Genomic DNA, 13,081 nt, shown 5'->3' with positions numbered 1-13,081 from the left:
ATACTTTGGCCAATCAGGAGACAGGTGTCACTGACCTGCCTGCTAATTGGCAGGGAGGAACGTTAGTGTGAAAATAGGGAAAATGTATTCGCTATGCCAGACAGCAGGGTGGGATCAGGACGCAGTGTTCTGCGCCCGAGCCCATCCTGTTTTGAAGCCTATTAGAGCCTCTGGCTCTAATCACATGCTTCAAAATACACCCCTCCCCACCTATCCCCGCCTATCCCCGCCATGCATCCGGCATCCTCAAAGGGGTCGGGCACATGAATAGGGAGGGCAACGGTGGTGTTGGGGGGCGACACCTGTGCGCCCACAATGCACGGACCACAACTGGTACCTGTATGTAATTTTTTTTCTTCCCCATTGCCGTTGTGCTACACTTCCGCTGTGATTGTAACACAGCGATCGTTTAGAGAGAGGCAGAATGGTGGTATGCTAGTAAGGAAGACAGAGATCTTGTGTTTCTGCTAAGCAGGAACGTGGATCTCTGTCTTCCTACAGTTAAACCATCCCCCATAAAGCAAGAAAGTACTCCCAGGGAACACATTTAACCCTTTGATCGCCTATGTTAACTCCTTCCCTGTCAGTGTCATTAGTACAGTGACAGGGCATTTTTTTTTTAACTGATCACTGTATTGGTATCACTGGGCCCCAAAAAATGTCAGTTAGGTGTCCGATTTGTCCGCCGCAAGGTTGCAGTCTCTCTAAAAATAGCTGATCGCCCCCATTACTAGTAAAATATAAAATGTCCTAGGCTGAAGCCAATCCGCCAATCCTTACATGAATCATCACTAGGCTGACATATAGGGGTTGATTTACTAAAGGAAAATAAACTTTGCACTTTGCAAATTTCACTTGCTCTCTGCAAGGGCAATTGCTCCAAAACATAATAAATGTGCAGAAGTTCTGCTGACTTCCATCATCCAATCATTTGCAAGCAAAAAATGCAGTTTTTTTGTATTTTCCTTGCATGTGATTGGGTATTCTTTTCAAAGTGAAGCTTTACCTCATTTACTAAGCTCTAACGCAACTGCAAAGTGCACATTCTATTTGCCTTTAGTAAATCAACCCTATAGAGTGTGACTCCGCTTTTTTTGCTGGATGGTTTCCATATTGAGCTGCAGTAGATGGGCTCAGCTGGGAACACAAGTTTCTGTCAAAATACGTTGGAAAAAATCAGACAGATTTTGTGGTCGGAATATCTGTCCATGTGTACAGGGCATTACAGAATAAAGAAGCAGTGCCGGTTCCATAAGGGTGCATAGGAGCCGCCCCCTCTCTCCTGCCACCCTCTCTAGCACTAATAGAGAGATAATAATAGTGCATTGCATTAATCTATTTATGGCCACCACTGCCGCCTCCTATTCAGGCACCTTTTCGGGGCCGGGCACCTGAGTTACAGCGACGGAGGTGACCTGTGAGCACCATGCTGAGCTTACAGGTCCCTCAGCTGTGTTAGAAAAGCAAATTAATATTTCGCTTTCCTAACACTAAACTGCCTCACCGCCAAACAGGCGCTCGGATCTGTTAACCATCACCTGATTGGCTGAAACAACAGGCGCTGTGATTGGACACCTATCAGGCATCCAATCATAGCTGAGGATGGGGAGAGAGGAAGTAAGAAGACATTGAGAAGCAACGAGGATCTGTCCCACCGAGACAGGGTAAGTGCAGATGGCGGGCGGGGGGCACACTGGCAGCATTTAATGTGTACAGTGGGAGAATTTGATGGGGCACTGTGGGAGCATTTGATGGGGCACAGTGCCTGCGTTTGATGGGCACAGTGGCTGAGTTTGATGGGCACAGTGGCTGCATTTAATGGCACAGTGACTGCGTTTGATGGCACATTGGTGGGAATTGATGAGCACAGTGGCTGTGTTTGATGGCACAGTGGCGGAAATTGATGGGCACAGTGGCTGCATTTGATGACACAGTAGCGACAATTGATGGGCATAGTGGCTGCGTTTGATGGCACAGTGGCTGTGTTTGATGGGCATAGTGGCTGTGTTTGATGGCACAGTGGCAGCAATTGATGGGCACAGTGGCTGTGTTTGATGGCACAGTGGTGGAAATTTATGGGCCCAGTGGCTGCATTTGATGGCACAGTAGCGGCAATTGATGGGCACAGTGCCTGCGTTTGATGGCACAGTGGCTGCGTTTGATGGCACAGTGGCAGCAATTGATGGGCACAGTTATTCCGTTTGATGGCACAGTGGCTGCGTTTGATGGCACAGTGTCTGCGTTTGATGGCACAGTGGCAGCAATTGATGGGCACAGTTATTCCGTTTGATGGCACAGTGGCTGCGTTTGATGGCACAGTGTCTGCGTTTGATGGCACAGTGACTTCAATTGATGAGAACAGTGGCTGTGTTTGATGGCACATTAGCGGCAATTGATGGGCACAGTAGCTGTGTTTGATGGCACAGCGGCAGCAATTGATGAGCACAGTGTCTGTGTTTGATGGCACAGTGGTTGCATTTTATGGACATAGTGGCTGTGTTTGATGGCACATTGGCAGCAATTGATGGGTGCAGTGGCTGAATTTTATGGGCACAGTGGCTGTGTTTGATGGCACAGTGGCGGCAATTGATGGGCACAGTAGCTGCATTTGATGGCACAGTGGCTGTGTTTGACAGGCACAGTGGCTGTGTTTGATGGGCACAGTGGCTTCACTTGATGGCACAATGGCGGCAATTGATGGGCACAGTGGCTGCAATTGATGGTACAGTGAGGCTGCAATTGGTGTTTTTTTTGTGTTTGCGCCCCCCCCCCCCCCCTTGAGATAAATGGTGGAGGATGCACATGACGGTTTGTATTGGTTAATATAAATGTAGTAATGTTGAGTGCTTTGAACAGCTGTGGCATTTTCACCTTAGATTGCTGTGTGAGATCATTCTACTCCACAGACTTCATCAATAAATGATAGAGCATTTCTATCCAACTTTTTATTACAAAATAAAAGAAACCTGACATTTTAACTAGAAGTAACAAAGTGATTGTCTACAAATGACGGTATGTATTTAGGGGTAAGCATGCTGCTGAGAACTATGCCATTAATTGAAAAGTAATGTAATAGTATCTTTCTGCTGTCCCTCCTGTCATCTGATATCTTGTCAGAGAATATTACACGTTTTTGTATATTGCCTTCATATGAACCTTTGACTTCTTTCTGCAAACAGGAAGTATCAATTATTCCGTCAAATTCTCAGCTAATTCCTGGAAGGATCCCATTGCACCTTATTGACACATTGGGATTGATTTACTAAAGACAAACAGACTGTGCACTTTTGCAAAGTGCAGTTGCTCCGGAATTTAGTAAATGAGGCAAGACTTCACTTTGTAAGTGCCCAATCATGTGCAAGTAAAATAAATAAAAAAACAGCATTTTTGCTTGCACATGATTGGATGATGGAAGTCGGCAGAGCTTCTTCTCATTTAGCAAACTCTGGCGCAACTGCACTTGCAAAGTGAACAGTCTATTTGCCTTTAGTAAATTTGCCCCTATGATACCTTTAGAGTTGCCTTTGCTTAGATGTGAAAAAAGAACAGCAATTTGTTATAACATGCAATAAATGTGCAACAGAAAAGTTATTTTGTTTATGGATACAATCATTAGTAGTAGAATTAAAGCGTTTGTTACACCAACGCTTCATATTCCTGATATGTGCCTGCTGTACCATGTACTTGCTCCTGTCATGTTCCTTCCAGTCTCCCTGCTTTCCTATCAATAACTGACCACACTAAGCAGGCGAGCACATTGCGGTCGGTTCTCAAGCTATGCTGGGAATTCCCCTTTCCCCGCACAGGTGTTCACTGGGAAGCTCAGTGTGCTGCTGATTCTCCTCCCCCCAGCTTTTATGCAGCTGAGAAAAGAGGGAATCTATGTATCTATACAAAAATTATTTTCATTTCATTTTTATTTTAAACTGAATGGGTTGATTTACAAGGAGGTGATCGTTTACAATTACGTTAAATGTTCAATACAGTTTTGGGATTGTACTAGAAAATAAAGCCTGCCTATGATCATATAAATATCTGAGGTTCCATTGACACTTTTGATCATATTTAACATTTAAAAAGAAAGGGAGTCCATAAAACATGTCACAACATCTGCGTCAATATTTTTCAATGGCTTAGTTCTCACGTATGCTTTGTAATGCAGTATGCGTGCAAAAACAACAGCATATACTTGTACCATTCTGCCTACATTTCAGCTCATGTAAAATATACTGTGCATATTACAAAAGTAGCTTTTTTTGCATAGCAATATGTGTATATATATGGTTGATTTTTACCTATAGGTAAGCCTATATTAGAGACTTACCTATAGGTACAGTAAATACCTCCTAAACGTGTACCATTTAGGAGATATCTATTTTAGAAACAGCTGGTGACGTCACTGGCGTATGCAACACGGGGTATGCTATTACAATTTTTTAATTTATTTTTTTACACAAAGTTGTCACTAAATGATATATTGTTTAAATATGACATGGTTATATGTGGAATTACATCCCAAAATACATCCTGCCACTTCTCCTGAGTACCGGGATACCACATGTGTGGGACTTTTTGGGAGCCTAGCCACGTACGGGGGCCCCAAAATCCAATGACCGCCTTCAGGCTTTCCAAAGGCATAAAACTCCACACCACCTATCACAGTTACGGAAGCCCTTAAATACCAGGATAGCACAACCCCTTCGATGACCCCATTTTAGAAAGTAGATATCTCAAGGTATTTGCTAAGAGGCATGGCGAGTATTTTGCAGCTCTCATTTGTTTTTGAAAATGAAGAAGGAAAAGAACAATTTTTTTATTTATTTTTTATTCTTTCAATTTTCAAAACGTTGTGACAAAGAGCGAGATCTGCAAAATACACAACATGCCTCTCCGCAAATAGCTTGGGGTGTCTACTTTCCAAAATGGGGTCATTTGGGGGCAGGGGTTGTGCTATCTGGGCATTTCATGGCCTCCGAAACTGTGATAGGCAGTGAGGAGTGAAATCAAAAATGTAAACCCTAATGCCGCGTACACACGACCGGACTTTTCGACAGCAAAGGTCTGATGGAACGAATCGGACAATTCGATCGTGTGGGGGCTTCATCAGACCATTGCTGTCCAAAAATCTGATGGACTTTAGAAATAGAACATGTTTAAAAATTTTCAGCTGGAACTCCGCCGGGACCCAGTTCCAAACGAGAAATCCGCTGATGTGTATGCTAGTCCGACGGACAAAAAACTACGCTAGGGCAGCTATTCGCTACTGGCTATGAACTTCCTTATTCTAGTCCGGTTGTACGTCATCACGTTCGAATCCATTAGACTTTGTTGTGATTGTGTGTGGCCAAGTCCGTTCATTCGGAAAGTTTGTCGGAACTCCGCTGAATGTCCGTCGGGAAGACCGTCGGGCCTAGTCCATTGAAAAGTCCGGTCGTGTGTACGCGGCATTAGAAAGCTTGAAGGCGGTGATTGGTTTCGGGGTCCTGTGTGTGGTTAGACTGACAAAAAGTCTCACACATGTGGTATCCCGGTACTCAGGAGAAGCAGTAGAATGTATTTTGGGGTGTAATTCCACATATAACCATGCCATGTTTGAACAATATATCATTTAGTGACAACTTTGTGCAAAAAAAAAAATAAAAAAAATTTGCCAAACTTGTGGAAAAATATAAAATATTCCATGGACTCAACATGCCTCTCAGCAAATACATCTTATTATAAACTTTCCTTTAGGTAAAAGTAAAAAATACGAGTTTACTTCCACTTTAATCCAACACAGATTTAAAAAAGGGATGCAAGAAACTGTATTATCTACAACCTTTTAGGCAGATTGCCTCTGAAGACTGTCACAAATAATTAAAGTAATTTTGGTGGTTACATTATCTTTAGCTCACAGAAATTTTCCAACAAACAGGGAAAATATATAAAATAAAAAGTAATTAAGACGTGTTCTGCACAGTGATTTAGAATGGCAAAACAACCAGACAGAAGTGAGAAGCTAGATTCAACTCTGGCCCCCTCTGAGTAAATAAGTTCACCAGTCAAGATGAAAACTGAAAGCTATTATAATAACAGATCATGGAACTTAATTACTCTGTGAAATCAATAAATTCAAAGTCCAGTCCTTATAGGAACTGATAATAATCTTTAATGTACTGGTCTACCTCCAGCAAGGTGAATTCCGATTGGTTGCTAAAGATCACTACACTTTGACTTTACTCCGTGCACTATTTATTGAATTATTGAGCTTGCTCGGTTTTGTTTTCTGACTGCAAATTGCTCATGCAAATGCACTGACAGTTAAAATGCACTTTTCAGTTAGTGGCCAGAACACTTAGAAGCAGGGCTTTTTTTTTTCCGAGAATAGGTACAGGAACTCAACCATGCCCGCCACACACACATACCTGCCAAATGGCATCAAATAGTAGCTCTTTCCTTTGCATACAACCCTCTCCCTCCACTGCCCTCATCTTCTCCCCCCTCCTTAAAAGCTCCACCATCTGTCATGTCTTACCATTGTTGCAATATTAAGCTGAAACACCTATCCGGCTGTAGTACCTCCCAGCATACTATACTATACTATACTACAGTCATTTGAAAGGGGGATCTAGACATGCACGTAGCTGTAACACAGTGTAGGCAGAGTGCAGACATGACAGGGTGCAAGTCTTACTATGTAAAAGTGTAGAGGTGGGGTTAATGAACTTAGGAACTTACCTTATTGGAGGAATGATGTGTGGGAGGAGTATAGGTCAGTTGTTGGTCAGGGGAGGGCTGTAGGTCAGCAGTCCAGAGTCAGCAGGATAGGAGAGAAGTTTCCCGCCCGCCTGCCTGCCCTGAGGAGGGGTAGGGAATGTGGCTGCCTTGGTTTGGGATTGGTAGTTGCGGAGGTTCCTTGACGGCAGTTAAATAGTTACCCAGTTAAGTGGAGGTATGGAGAAAGTTAGGACCCATCACAGGTATGGAGTCCTCCCGGTTAGGCTGGAGGTTGGCCAGACTGACGGGTTAATAAGTTGGGTGTCTGGGGTCAGTTGGCAAGTCCCCGAGGCGAGTTGGCGGCTGGGGACGAATGCCAACAGAAATGGGACTTCAGGCTCAAATAATAGAGGTCGTCAGGGATCGGCAACTAATAAGCTGGATAGTTGTTTTGATTAGATAAACAGTTATAAGAAATGGTTATGTGTAATAAGGTTAAAATCTGGAATAAAGTTAAGATTTTGGTTATTGTTAATAAAGGCCTGACAGGCCAATTTCATCCAGCAAGTCTCAGTGTCTTATTTATAGAGTATTTATGTAGGATAAGGTAATACATGTTGGGACTGGGTAGTAAGGTATCTGGCTACCCTAGTCATGCAGTAGGAGCATCAACAACTGGTCACCAGGGAAAAAATGGAGACCACAGAGGGCGCAGCTTACCACGCACCCTCTCCTGCCCATGACTGCACTGAACCCTGGGCACCTGTTCTGTATCTGTATCAGTGGGCTCTGCACAGGAGATCTGACCTGTGGGAGCTACTGAGAGATAAGCTATCACTTGCAAACGCAGAAGCTGGACTTCAGTGTAACCAAATGATAGTGGTGAGTAGGGAGCAGAAGACCTGAGCCAGAGGTGGTGGAACTGAGTTCCTCCTAGTTCCTGCTGAAAAAAAGCCCTGCTTAGAAGTAGGATGTGGTCTTAGGGCGCAGTTTCCTCTAAGGCTTCATTCACAGAGACCTCTGCATATTTCCTGCATGGAGTGCAGTTTCTTGCTGACGGAGCTAACAGAAGATCCTTAGTATAAAGTGCACCTAAACTACTCATGCTTACTGCACTTAGATGCGTACTGACCAGGGACGTGCGGTGAGGTCAGTGGCTGGTGAGGCACTGGCTAGTATCAGAGCCAGATACACACAGGTTACATACGCTGTGAACGTTAGAGTGAGAGCAATAATTCTAGCAGTTGATCTTCTCTGTAACGCTAAAGATGTAACCTGTAAAAAATGTTAGTGTCGCCTATGGAGATTTTAAGTACTGAGGTTTGGCGCCATTCCACAAGTGTGAGCAATTTTAAAGCACGACATGCTAGGTATCTATTTACTTGGCATAACATCATCGTTCATAGTATACCAAAAAATTGGGCTAACTTTAGTGTTTATTTATTTTATTTTATTTTTATTCATGAAACTGTTTCTTTCCCAAAACAATGTGTTTAAAAAATTGCTGCGCAAATACCATGTAACATAAAAAGTTGCAACCACCAACATTTTTTTCCCTAGGGTGTCTGCTAAAACAATACTTATAATGTTTGGGGTTCGGAGTAATTTTCTAGCAAAAAATTATGATTTGTACATGTAGGAGAGAAGTGTCAGAATTGACCTCGGGGGCAAGGGGTTAATTACCATAAGTAAGTAATATACAAATAATTATTATATATTGTTTTAAGGTAATTTACTATATTTTGAAAAACTGTACTGCAGCAGGTGGCTTAATGGACAAATTACTGAAGTTTAAAGTTCAAACCAGTAATTTCACAGTAAATAGATAAATAATAAATTATTATCTTATAACATATAGCATAATAATGTATGATTTAGCTTGTACCTTTTCAGCAGGCAGCAGATTCTCATTCCCCCTCTTAACTATGTGAGAAAAACATGGGATTGTGGGTAAATCTTATTCCCAAAAACACATGTTTTTCCTTGTAGTTAAAGTGGTTGTATACTCTTTTTTTTTTTTTACTTTTACCTACAGGAAAGCCTGTAATAAGGCTTACCTGTAGGTAAAAAAAATATCTCCTAAACCTGTACGGTATAGGAGATATTCCCCTCGGTATGCGACGCTGACTGCAGCGACGCATGCGCACGAGGGGATTCTCGGCTGAAAGTCCGGCAGTGGTCAACCGGCCGGGATGAAATCTCCCGCGCATGCGCGGGAGTGACGATATTGCGGCTCTGGCCACTCAAAGCGCCGGAGCCACGATACCCGGAAGAAACGCAGAAGGAGCATGTCAGCTCCCTCGGGGTGGATCGGGCCAGATGTCGGGGCCTCGTTCTAAGGTAAGTATTTCATAATGAGCTAGTATGCGGTGCATACTAGCTCATTATGCCTTTTGCTTTGCAGGTGGTAAAAAAAAAAAAAAAACATTAGCGGGTTTACTACCGCTTTAAGAGGGCTTTGCTGGAAGGACACAGGCCCCCTTCTATGACACTGCAGTGAGAGGCGTGCCTCCACTGCAGCATTTTTATTGGACAGCTTGGGCCAATGGTACTTTACCATTGGTCTAAGACTCCAAGCTGTCCATTGAGCTCAGTGCCTCTGACAAGAAGTGAGGAGAGGCACTGTGAGCTCAACCTATCAGTCCTCTGCAAACAGAGTATGCCAGCTTGTATTTAAACGGGATGTTCTTTATGTAGCTTCTGACAGGCTGCGCAAGAAGCCCTGTATCTCCGGAACAGGAATTCAGCTACCTACACCCCAAATTTCTCTGTGACCCCTGGTCGCCAAGCTACGACCCTCAAAGTCAATCTTTTATTTTTTTTTATTTTTTATGTTCGTGGCAGGTGAGGCTCTTCTCATGACAACCTGGGGTCACAGAGAAATTTGGAGTGTAGGTAGCTGAAGTATGTGTCAGTACCAGGGACCTGACTGCATGTCCCTGGTACTGAAACATATATAATGTATACACATACAATTGTTCTAATGATTTGATGTATGCATATGCGCGTTTACATGCATTTACATATGTGTAAAATGTACAGATGAGCATGGCCCCCGGAAGCTGCTATCCTCTTTTTTTTGTACACCTCTAAACGCAGTGCATATTTTCCTTCATAAGCACAGCTGTGTTGTTGTAAATAACAAATTACGACTAATAATTATTATTGTAATTATTAGCGTTGTGAAAACAGGAGTGCATACAATGTAAATTCCTTCAATCCATATAAATCTCCTTAGCAACTTGGTGCTCCAGAGAGATTAGCATTTATTGGATCCCAGAACAGATGACGGATGACAAAGTTCAACAGGGTATAATTGACACAGTGACCAGAAGTAGACATGTGCGTGCCGAAAAAATGCTGCAGGAATCGGATCACATAAATGAGAACACCCATGCAATTCGATTCTAGGATGGACCAAAAAAAAAGGGTCCCGAACCCTTTTGGTCTGAATGCAATGCAAACTCAGTCATACAAACCGTATGTATGACTGAATTTTTATTGCACAGATATCGCATGTGATCTGCACAGAAATGCAGTGTGAATTACATATTATGTCTGACATTGCAGAAGTGTGAACCCAGCCTGAGGGTAGGGACTGAGGTGAATGTGCAATGTATATATGTGAAGCGTTGCATAAATTAATGGCGTTATAAGTACCTGTAATAAATACATAAATTAAATATATAAATAATAAATACCCAGCTCAAAGGGAAAAGGGTTGTTAACCCTGTGCTATCCCTGCTCATGTAATCACTGCCCATGCAGAGGGAGGAATGCAAGCTGAATTCTGACAGCTCACTTCCCAAAGAGCAAGTTCCTCCTGGTTGGAATTTACAGCAGTACCGTATATAGAATACTGCTGCATTCCATCTGTTAAAGTGGCTCTTCAGTCATTTTTTCATCTATTCAATCTTCTTCCCTTGTTGCTTTAACCTTGGATAGTATTTTTTTTTCTGCCAGTAAATACCTTATACAGCTCACTTCCTGTTTCTTGTCTGGTAATTAGTCTAGGCTTATGACATCATGCACAGCTCTCCCTCTCACTCTGCTGAGAGTTTGCCAGCAAAGGAGGGGGGGGGGGGGGTGAGTCATAAGAGGGCTAACAGGAGACTGCAGAGATCCATTTGTATTCATCCACAGTGTGTAAATCCAGGAAGTGAACAGGCAGCAGCTTCAGCTGCCCATAGTTAAAATGGCTGCAGCCAGACTTAGTGTACGGAGATTTCTGCAGCATATTTGGCAAGTACAGAATCACAGTATATATAAAATAATATGCAAAGCAGTTGGAGGGAAGCTTCAGAATGGCAAATATGTTTTTATTACAAATTATGTGAGCAGACTGCAGTTCCCTTTTAATTAGGAGCAGAACCTGTTCCAGTTTCTATTTTACTTTGAAACTGGTGCAGGTGGTGCAGTCAGGTTTATCTGCCTAGTTAATGTGGCTGCTGCCACTTCTGACAGTTTCCTGTATACGTAGAATGTTGCAGGAAGCTTAGTTAAAGCGACGTTCCACCCAAAAGTGGAACCTCCGCTTATCTGCTCCCTCCCCCTCCGGTGCCACATTTGGAACCTTTCAGGGGGGTGGGGGGAATAGGTACCTGTTTTTGACAGGTACCCGTCCCCACTTCCGGGAGACTGTGCTGCGGTGTTGTCCCTCAGAAGTTCGGCACCCTCCTCCTTCCTCTGCCTCCTGGCCAATTAGAAAGTGCAGTAGGGAACCGGCTGTGAAGCCGAGAGGCTTCACTGGTGGTTTCCCTTACCATGAATGGTGGCGGCAGCACCCGAGAGCCTATCCGAAAAACGGCTGGGGTGCCGACATTGTGGGAACCCTGGACAGGTAAGTGTCCTAATATTAAAAGTCAGCAGCTATAAGCTCACTGGAATATATTATACCAGACTTAAACCCCTTTCATGGAAATCTGCAGGGATCAATTCAATCTCTCAACTATATTCTAGTACAACTTTTCGCTCCTTCCAAGACCTATACTTCACCCATTTCATACCAAGATCTACGTTTTACAAATATCTCCAAATATAACATGCCTTACAACATGTACAATGCCTCCTGGAACATATTGATTCTCCCCAAACTAACTGCAAAAGACTTTCACCTTTTTACTCCCTCCTATCTACTCCTCCACCTACTGAAAAACCCTCCACATTATGTACTGGGGGAACATGCTCTCTCCTTTATGTCTTCCTCAGATTCCAGGGAAGCTGCATCCCTCTTAACTTTAAAATACTCCCGTTGCATTTTACATTTGTAATCTTCTCAGAAACTCCTGCATGACTGGTACTTCACACCCTCCAAACTATTGAAGATGTACACAGAACAGAACGTTCTCCTCTATGCGGAAGACAGTGTGTGACATGAATTCCTGGCCAACCAACTCCCACCCCATAATCGCACACATCTTCATAGCAGCCTGATTAACTATCACCCAAAATGGGAAACTTTCTATACCCCCTGACTATACTTCCTTTATTCTAACGCTCAACGAGCATGCCTTCTATGAATACTCCTTCGCTAGAGCTCACCCATTAATATCCAAATTTAAATGCCACTGAACCCCAAGGCTTAATCATCCTAACTGCTCCCTCCAAACCTAATTAGATACAGTACACCTTACTATGATGATCACCCCAGAATCACACCTGGAACTCAGGTCTAAGCCTAGCTACTAGATACCGTATAGGCAAAGTAATTACCGTATTTACCGGGGTATAACACGCACCGGCGTATAACACGCACCCCAAGTTTAGGAGGGCATTTTAAGGAAAAAAGTTTTAGGAGGGAAGTTTAAGGAAAAAAAAAAACTTACATTTAAATGCCCGTCAATGCAGCCTTATCAGTGTGCATCTGCAGCCTTGTCCATCATTGCAGAATGCTTAGTGTCATTTGCAGCTTGCCCAGCGCTGTTTGCAGCCTTGCAGAGTGTCATTTGCAGCTTGCCAGTGTCATTTCCAACTCGCCCAGCGCCGTTTGCAGCCTTGCCCATGTTTAAATATCCCGCCGCTGAGACAGACCGAGCGAGCGCCGCCGAAAAAGACCGAGCGCCTCTGAAAAAGACCGAGCCGTCTGCTCGGCTCCGCTCGTAGTCCCGCCTCCCGAGCCGAGTACACAGTAGAGTCGGCTCGGTCTTTTTCGGCAGCGCTCGTGGGGATCGGTGTATAACACGCACCCACGACTTTCCCCCGATTTTAAGGGGGAAAATGTGCGTGTTATACGCTGATAAATACGGTATGTACGTATGTATGTATGCTCTGTCTAATTGGGCGACTATGTGGCAGATGAGGTTTAATGTTGAGAAATGTAAAGTTATGTACTTGGGGGCTAAGAATATGCATGCATACATACTAGGGGGGAGTACACCTGGGGGAA

Source organism: Lithobates pipiens, unplaced genomic scaffold (assembly GCF_037356315.1).
Source record: "Lithobates pipiens isolate NorthernLeopardFrog02 unplaced genomic scaffold, aLitPip1_a1.2 Scaffold_8, whole genome shotgun sequence".
NCBI classification, from domain to species: domain Eukaryota; kingdom Metazoa; phylum Chordata; class Amphibia; order Anura; family Ranidae; genus Lithobates; species Lithobates pipiens.
This window is presented reverse-complemented; position numbering follows the sequence as displayed.